The following is an 8,700-nucleotide window of genomic DNA, read 5'->3' as shown; positions in this document are numbered from 1 at the left end:
ATCATAACTCTCTGCATGCTGCTCCATTTCGTGCGTGTAATATATTGAAATGTTCGCCTCGAGATGCTCTTCATTTTGTTTTATTATGCCATGTTTATTTGACTCCATCTTGATGCCCAAATCTCTAGTGCAAGAGTGCTATATGCTGTTAACTGCTGTTACTTTCAGAACTTGGCGATTTGTTATTTTTGCTACATTTGATGTGTGCATCTTATGAGTATGAGCTCTACAGGTGCTTTGATCTATGCCATGCCATCTTTACAGAGGTATATGCCATGTATTTTTGTGATCTCTGTGGTGACTAGCACAAGCATGCAAACTAGGCTTCGTGATGTTTCTGTTTTCAGGGACTTGGGATTTTGCTAAGTCTGTTACTGCTGTTATTTTGTTGGCATGTATCGATGTGTCTACAGTGAGATCCATGCTTATTTTGGGTATGTTCAGTAAGGATGTTTTGTAGATATAGTTGGGCTCTATCCAATCGGGCCCATGTTTGCAATTATGGAGTGCCCTAGCATGTCTTAATTTTGCTCTACTTTTGCTATAAAATGTTCCTGGCAGATTGTTTACGTGTTATTCAATTTTGCCAAGCTTGTTGTAGTTGATCCTTTCATGCAATGTATTTGCTCTTGCCATGGTTAGCTTTATAAACATGCCATATTGCTGTAGATATGTTTGTTTTGTCATGCATTGCCTTGTGATGAGTGAGTCAAGCTCACAAAGATGCCTTCATAATACTGTTTCTGCCATGCTCTATTTTCTGCCAAGTCTGAAACCTGTTAACGGAACTTGCTATGTTTACATGGGTGCCATCATATCTTCTGATCCTTTTTGGCTCATGGCCAGTAAGGTACTTTTGTTCTATGCATTTAATATATTCATGCCTTGCCTTGTTTTGCTATGTTAAGTTCCTGTAGCATGTTGATTGCTTGCTCTGAACATTGCCACCTGATGCTGTTTCTGCCATGTCCAGTAATTTCACCAAGTCTGTGAAGCTAATATCTTTTGCACTTTTGTCATGCTTGTTTGAACCTGTTATGGTATGATCTAGGCGTAGCTCAGTGTTCATCTTTTGTCAAGCATCTCTTGTAGATTACTGTCATATGCTTTGTTGCTATGTTGGGATGCTGTAGCATTGTTACTTGTTGCATTCTAAGTGCTATCATACTGTTAATCGCAGAATCGTGTCATTCTTGTTTTGCTTGCCAATTGCAAACCGTGCATCCGTTTCCGGTGATCTTTATATCGATTTCGACCGAAATCATCTCATCTTTCCAGTGGCATACTTGGTTTGCCAAGTTACTGTCTTGTTCATCCTCTTGCTTCCGGAGCACGCATACGCATCGCATATCATATCTCGCATATCATTCATGTATTGCATCATGTTGTTTGTGCATTTCCCGTGATTGATTGTGGTTCCATTGCTTGTGTTCTTGCTGTGGGTAGAGCCGGGAGACGAGTTCGTGAACGAGGAACCTATTGAGTACGCTTACGAGGATCAAGCTTTCGACAACTCTGAGAACCTTGCAGGCAAGATGACCATACCCTCGAAATCATTTCTATCTTTGCTTTGCTAGCTGTTCGTTTTATTGCTATGCTGCGCTACCTACCACTTGCCATATCATGCCTCCCATATTTGCCATGTCAAGCCTCTAACCATCCTTTCCTAGCAAACCGTTGTTTGGCTAAGTTACCGCTTTTGCTCAGCCCTTCTTATAGCGTTGCTAGTTGCAGGTGAAGTTGAACTTGGTTCCATGTGGGAACATGGATTTTTCTTGAATATCACAATATCTCATATTTAATTAATGCATCTATATATTTGGTAAAGGGTGGAAGGCTCGGCCTTATGCCAGGTGTTTTGTTCCACTCTTGCCGCCCTAGTTTCCGTCATACCGGTATTATGTTCCTTGAGTTTGCGTTCCTTACGCGGTTGGGTGATTTATGGGACCCCCTTGACAGTGCTCCTTCGAGTGCTGGCCCAAATCGAGCGATGTCCGGCGCCCCCTGGGCAACCAGGGTCTATGCCAACCCGACGTCAGGCTCATCCGGTGTGCCCTGAGAACGAGATATGTGCAGCTCCTATCGGGATTTGTCGGCACATTCGGGCGGCTTTGCTGGTCTTGTTTTACCATTGTCAAAATGTCTTGTAAACCGGGTTCCGAGACTGATCGGGTCTTCCCGGGAGAAGGTTTATCCTTCGTTGACCGTGAGAGCTTATAATGGGCTAAGTTGGGACACCCCTGCAGGGTATTATCTTTCGAAAGCCGTGCCCGCGGTTATGAGGCAGATGGGAATTTGTTAATGTCTGGTTGTAGAGAACTTGTCACTTGACCCAAGTAAAACAGCAACCGTGTTGAGGATATAAACCTTAGAGTCACCCGCCCGGAGGGGCCGGGTTACTCATAATGGTCATCGCCTGAAGCCCGGTGCCAAGCTTGAAGACGGCGGGCCAAAGATGGGCTTAAGACCCGGAGATGGCTTAAGGCCCGTAGTTACAACCGCCATTATGGTAGAACTTGTAGTGTAAGGCAAGAATAGTGGAGAGTCCGAGCCGGACACTCTTATGAGCCGGCCGGGACTCTGATAGCCGCTGGGCGTCAACCTCTCTATATAAAGAGACGACCCGGCGGCGGTTTAGGAAAAAAGGAAGATCTCGTCGAGAGCCAGGCATAGCAGTTAAGCTCCTTGGTCATCGAAACCCTAATCAATACCACCTCAACTGGACGTAGGCTTTTACCTTCACCGTAAGGGGCCGAACCAGTATGACCCTCGTGTTCCTTGTCCCGTTTAACCCCTTCAAGCTTCCTAGCTGCGATGGCTCCACGACTAAGTCCTAGCTCGAGGACATCTGCCATGACGATTCCACGACAAACCGTGTGTGTAGCCGTGATGGTCTCTTCTCGGCGGAGTCCAGGAAGTGAACACGGTTTGAGTTATGCTTGAACGTAAGTAGTTGCAGGATCACTTCTTGATCATTTCTAGCTTCACGACCGTTGCGTTGCTTCTCTTCTCGCTCTCATTTACGTATGTTAGCCACCATATATGCTTAGTGTTTGCTGCAGCTCCACCTCATTACACCATCCTTTCCTATAAGCTTAAATAGTCTTGATCTCGCGGGTGTGAGATTGCTGAGTCCTCGTGACTCACAGATTCTACCAAAACAGTTGCAGGTGCCGACGATGCCAGTGCAGATGACGCAACCGAGCTCAAGTGGTAGTTCGATGAGGAACGTGGTCGTTACTATGTTTCTTTTCCCGATGATCAGTAGTGGAGCCCAGTTGGGACGATCGGGGATCTAGCATTTGGGGTTATCTTATTTTCATTTGGATTTGACCGTAGTCGGTCTATGTATGGATTTTGGATGATGTATGAATTATATTTATGTATTGTGTGAAGTGGCGATTGTAAGCCAACTCTCGTTATCCCATTCTTGTTCATTACATGGGATTGTGTGAAGATAACCCTTCTTGCGACAATACCACAATGCGGTTATGCCTCTAAGTCGTGCCTCGACACGTGGGAGATATAGCCGCATCATGGGCGTTATACAGGCCATGACGACTGTAAGGAAGTTCGCAAGAGCCCACTAAAAGCGTTGTCAGAGACAGCCTGGTGCAGCAGGCATGACATGGTTAATCCACATGGGGCTATATATCTTCTTTCTCGAATGTGCATAAGTGTGCGTATCATATATTAAAGGAGAAAGGGGGAAACAGCCCCTCCACATTTTACTTACATGATGTGGCTATAGACGGTCACACCCCACCCCACACTCCATACAAAACAGTACTACTCACCCTGATCTCATGCAAGCGCCACCCTGAAGAAGACCTCCAGCTCTCCTAGCTCGCAACAAGCCTGCTAGCTGCCAGTCCTTACATACCCATGCAATCCGTTGTAGAACCTTGAGAAGGCAAAGCGATACTCCGTCAAAGACGATGGCGTTTCTGTCTTTCCAATCCCCCACATGGTTAGAAGGCAAATTTAGCATTCAACTTAATTCGGTTGTAGTGGGCCGGCCGGGACCTCTATGCGGCACACGCTCCATTTGCCACAATAAGCGGCGTATAGGAGCTCCCTTTTGTCACAACCTTCCTGAGGAAAGCCAAGCAGGCCATGAAGACTGTAAGGAAGTTCGCGAGAGCCCACTAAAAGCATTGTCAGGGACAGCCTGGTGCACCAGGCATGGCATTGTTAATCCACATGGGGCTATATATCTTTTTCTCGAATGTGCACAAGTATGTGTATCATATATTAAAGGAGAAAGTGGGAAAGAGCCCATCCACATTTTACTTACACGATGTGGCTACAGACGGTTACACCCCACCCCCCATTGTCTCCACCCCGTAGGAACTACGAGATCACCCCAAGGACGCCCTCGGCATCCAGGGGTTCACACTCCATACAAAACAGGACTACTCGCCCTGATCCCATGCAAGCGCCACCCTGAAGAAGACCTCCAGCTCTCCTAGCTTGCAACAAGCCTGCTAGCTGCCATTCCTTACATACCCATGCAATCCGCCGTAGAACCTTGAGAAGGCAAGGCGGTACTCCGTCAAAGACGATGGCGTTACTGTGTTTCCAATCTCCCACATGGCGAGAAGGTAAATTTAGCGTTCAACTTAATTCGGTTGTAGTGGGCCGGCCGGGACCCCCTGTGCGGCGCGCGCTCCATTTGCCGCAGTAAGCGGTGTATAGGAGCTCCCTTTTGTCACAACCTTCCTAAGGAAAGCCAAGCGGGCCATGAAGACTGTAAGGAAGTTCGCGAGAGCCCACTAAAAGCATTGTCAGGGACAACCTAGTGCAGTAGGCATGGCATGGTTAATCCACAGGGGGCTATATATCTTTTTCTCAAATATGCACAAGTGTGTGTATCATATATTAAAGGAGAAAGGGGGAAAGAGCCCCTCCACATTTTACTTACATGATGTGGCTATAGACGGTCACACCTCACCTCACACTCCATACAAAAAAGGACTACTCGCCCTGATCCCATGCAAGCGCCACCCTGAAGAAGACCTCCAGCTCTCCTCGCAACAAGCCTGCTAGCTGCTAGTCCTTACATACCCATGCAATCCGCCGTACAACCTTTAGAAGGCAAGGCGGTACTCCGTCAAAGATGATGGCGTTTCTGTGTTTCCAATCTCCCACATGGCTAGAAGGAAAATTTAGCGTTCAACTTAATTCGCTTGTAGTGGGCCGGCCAGGACCCCTGTGCGGCACGTTCTCCATTTGCCGCAATAAGCGGCGTATAGGAGCTCCCTTTTGTCACAACCTTCCTAAGGAAAGCCAAGCGGGCCATGAAGACTGTAAGGAAGTTCGCGAGAGCCCACTAAAAGCATTGTCAGGGACAGCCTAGTGCAGTAGGCATGGCATGGTTAATCCACGGGGGGCTATATATCTTTTTCTCGACTATGCACAAGTGTGTGTATCATATATTAAAGGAGAAAGGGGGAAAGGTGAAAGGATCGATATAGTTGACTAGAGGGGGGGGGGTGAATAGGCAACTAACAATTTTTAGCTTTTCTTTACCAATTTAAATTTTGCATCAAAGTAGGTTGTCTAGATATGCAACTAGGTGAGCAACCTATATGATGCAACAACAGCAACCACATAAGCACGCAAGGGATACAACACAATATAAGCTTGCACAAGTAAAGGTAAGAGATAACCAAAAGTGGAGCCGGTGGAGACGAGGATTGTTGGAAATATGCCCTAGAGGCAATAATAAATGGTTATTATTATATTTCTTTGTTCATGGTAATTGTCTATTATTCATGCTATAATTGTATTGTCTGGAAATCGTAATACATGTGTGAATACATAGACCACAACGTGTCCCTAGTAAGCCTCTAGTTGACTAGCTCGTTGATCAACAGATAGTCATGGTTTCCTGACTATGGACATTGGATGTCATTGATAACGGGATCACATCATTAGGAGAATGATGTGATGGACAAGACCCAATCTAAGCATAGCATAAAAGATCGTGTAGTTTCGTTTGCTAGAGCTTTTCCAATGTCAAGTATCTTTTCCTTAGACCATGAGATCGTGCAACTCCCGGATACCGTAGGAGTGCTTTGGGTGTGCCAAACGTCACAACGTAACTGGGTGACTATAAAGGTGCACTACGGGTATCTCCGAAAGTGTCTGTTGGGTTGGCACGGATCGAGACTGGGATTTGTCACTCCGTGTGACGGAGAGGTATCTCTGGGCCCACTCGGTAATGCATCATCATAATGAGCTCAATGTGACTAAGGCGTTAGTCACGGGATCATGCATTGCGGTACGAGTAAAGAGACTTGCCGGTAACGAGATTGAACAAGGTATTGGGATACCGACGATCGAATCTCGGGCAAGTAACATACCGATTGACAAAGGGAATTGCATACGGGATTGATTGAATCCTCGACACCGTGGTTCATCCGATGAGATCATCGTGGAACATGTGGGAGCCAACATGGGTATCCAGATCCCGCTGTTGGTTATTGACCGGAGAGGCGTCTCGGTCATGTCTGCATGTCTCCCGAACCCGTAGGGTCTACACACTTAAGGTTCGGTAACGCTAGGGTTGTAGAGATATATGTATGCGGAAACCCGAAAGTTGTTCGGAGTCCCGGATGAGATCCCGGATGTCACGAGAGGTTCCGGAATGGTCCGGAGGTGAAGAATTATATATAGGAAGTCAAGTTTCGGCCACCGGGAAAGTTTCGGGGGTTACCGGTATTGTACCGGGACCACCGGAAGGGTCCCGGGGGTCCACCGGGTGGGGCCACCTATCCCGGAGGGCCCCGTGGGCTGAAAGTGGAAGGTAACCAGCCCTTAGTGGGCTGGGGCGCCCCCCTTGGGCCTCCCCCCATGCGCCTAGGGTTGGGAACCCTAGGGAGGGGGGGCTTCCCCCTTGCCTTGGGGGGCAAGGCACCCCTTTCCACTCCTTGGCCGCCGCCCCCCAACCCTAGATGGGTTTTGGCCACCCCCCCTCTCAAGGGGGCCTATATAAAGGGGGGGGAGGGAGGGCAGCAACACACAGCCTTGGGCGCCTCCCTCCTCCCCTGCAACACCTCTCTCTCTCTCGCAGAAGCTTGGCAAAGCCCTGCCGAGACCCGCTACATCCACCACCACGCCGTCGTGCTGCTGGATCTCCATCAACCTCTCCTTCCCCCTTGCTGGATCAAGAAGGAGGATACGTCGCTGCACCATACGTGTGTTGAACGCGGAGGTGCCGTCCGTTCGGCACTCGGTCATCGGTGATTTGGATCACGGCGAGTACGACTCCGTCATCCACGTTCATTGGAACGCTTCCGCTCGCGATCTACAAGGGTATGTAGATGCACTCCTTTCCCCTCGTTGCTAGTAGACTCCATAGATGCATCTTGGTGAGCGTAGAAAATTTTAAATTATGCTACGATTCCCAACAGTGGCATCATGAGCCAGGCCTATGCGTAGTTACTATGCACGAGTAGAACACAAAGCAGTTGTGGGCGTTGAGTTTGCCAATTCTTCTTGCCGCTACTAGTCGTTTCTTGTTTCGGCGGCATTGTAGGATGAAGCGGCCCGGACCGACCTTACACGTACGCTTACGTGAGACAGGTTCCACCGACTGACATGCACTAGTTGCATAAGGTGGCTAGCGGGTGTCTGTCTCTCCTACTTTAGTCGGAACGGATTCGATGAAAAGGGTCCTTATGAAGGGTAAATAGAAATTGGCAAATCACGTTGTGGTCATACGTAGGTAAGAAAACGTTCTTGCTAGAAACCTACAAACCACGTAAAAAACTTGCAACAACAATTAGAGGACGTCTAACTTGTTTTTGCAGCAAGTGCTATGTGATGTGATATGGCCAGAAGATGTGATGAATGATATATGTGATGTATGAGATTGATCATATTCTTGTAATAGGAATCACGACTTGCATGTCGATGAGTATGACAACCGGCAGGAGCCATAGGAGTTGTCTTTATTATTTTGTATGACCTGCGTGTCATTGAATAACGCCATGTAAATTACTTTACTTTGTTGCTAAACGCGTTAGCCATAGAAGTAGAAGTAATCGTTGGCGTGACGACTTCATGAAGACACAATGATGGAGATCATGATGATGGAGATCATGGTGTCATGCCGGTGACGAAGATGATCATGGTGCCCCGAAGATGGAGATCAAAGGAGCATAATGATATTGGCCATATCATGTCACTATTTGATTGCATGTGATGTTTATCATGTTTTTGCATCTTATTTGCTTAGAACGACGGTAGTAAGTAGGATGATCCCTTATAATAATTTCAAGAAAGTGTTCACCCTAACTGTGCACCGTTGCGAAGGTTCGTTGTTTCGAAGCACCACGTGATGATCGGGTGTGATAGATTCTAACGTTCGAATACAACGGGTGTTGACGAGCCTAGCATGTACAGACATGGCCTCGGAACACACGCAATACACTTAGGTTGACTTGACGAGCCTAGCATGTACAGACATGGCCTCGGAACACGGAGGACCGAAAGGTCGAGCATGAGTCGTATAGAAGATACGATCAACATGGAGATGTTCACCGATCTTGACTAGTCCGTCTCACGTGATGATCGGACACGGCCTAGTTAAACTCGGATCATGTATCACTTAGATGACGAGAGGGATGTCTATCTGAGTGGGAGTTCATTAAATAATTTGATTAGATGAACTTAATTATCATGAACTTAGTC

This window comes from Triticum aestivum, chromosome 7D (assembly GCF_018294505.1).
Source record: "Triticum aestivum cultivar Chinese Spring chromosome 7D, IWGSC CS RefSeq v2.1, whole genome shotgun sequence".
NCBI classification, from domain to species: domain Eukaryota; kingdom Viridiplantae; phylum Streptophyta; class Magnoliopsida; order Poales; family Poaceae; genus Triticum; species Triticum aestivum.
The sequence above is the reverse complement of the archived record's forward strand: the minus strand, read 5'-3'. Positions refer to the sequence as shown.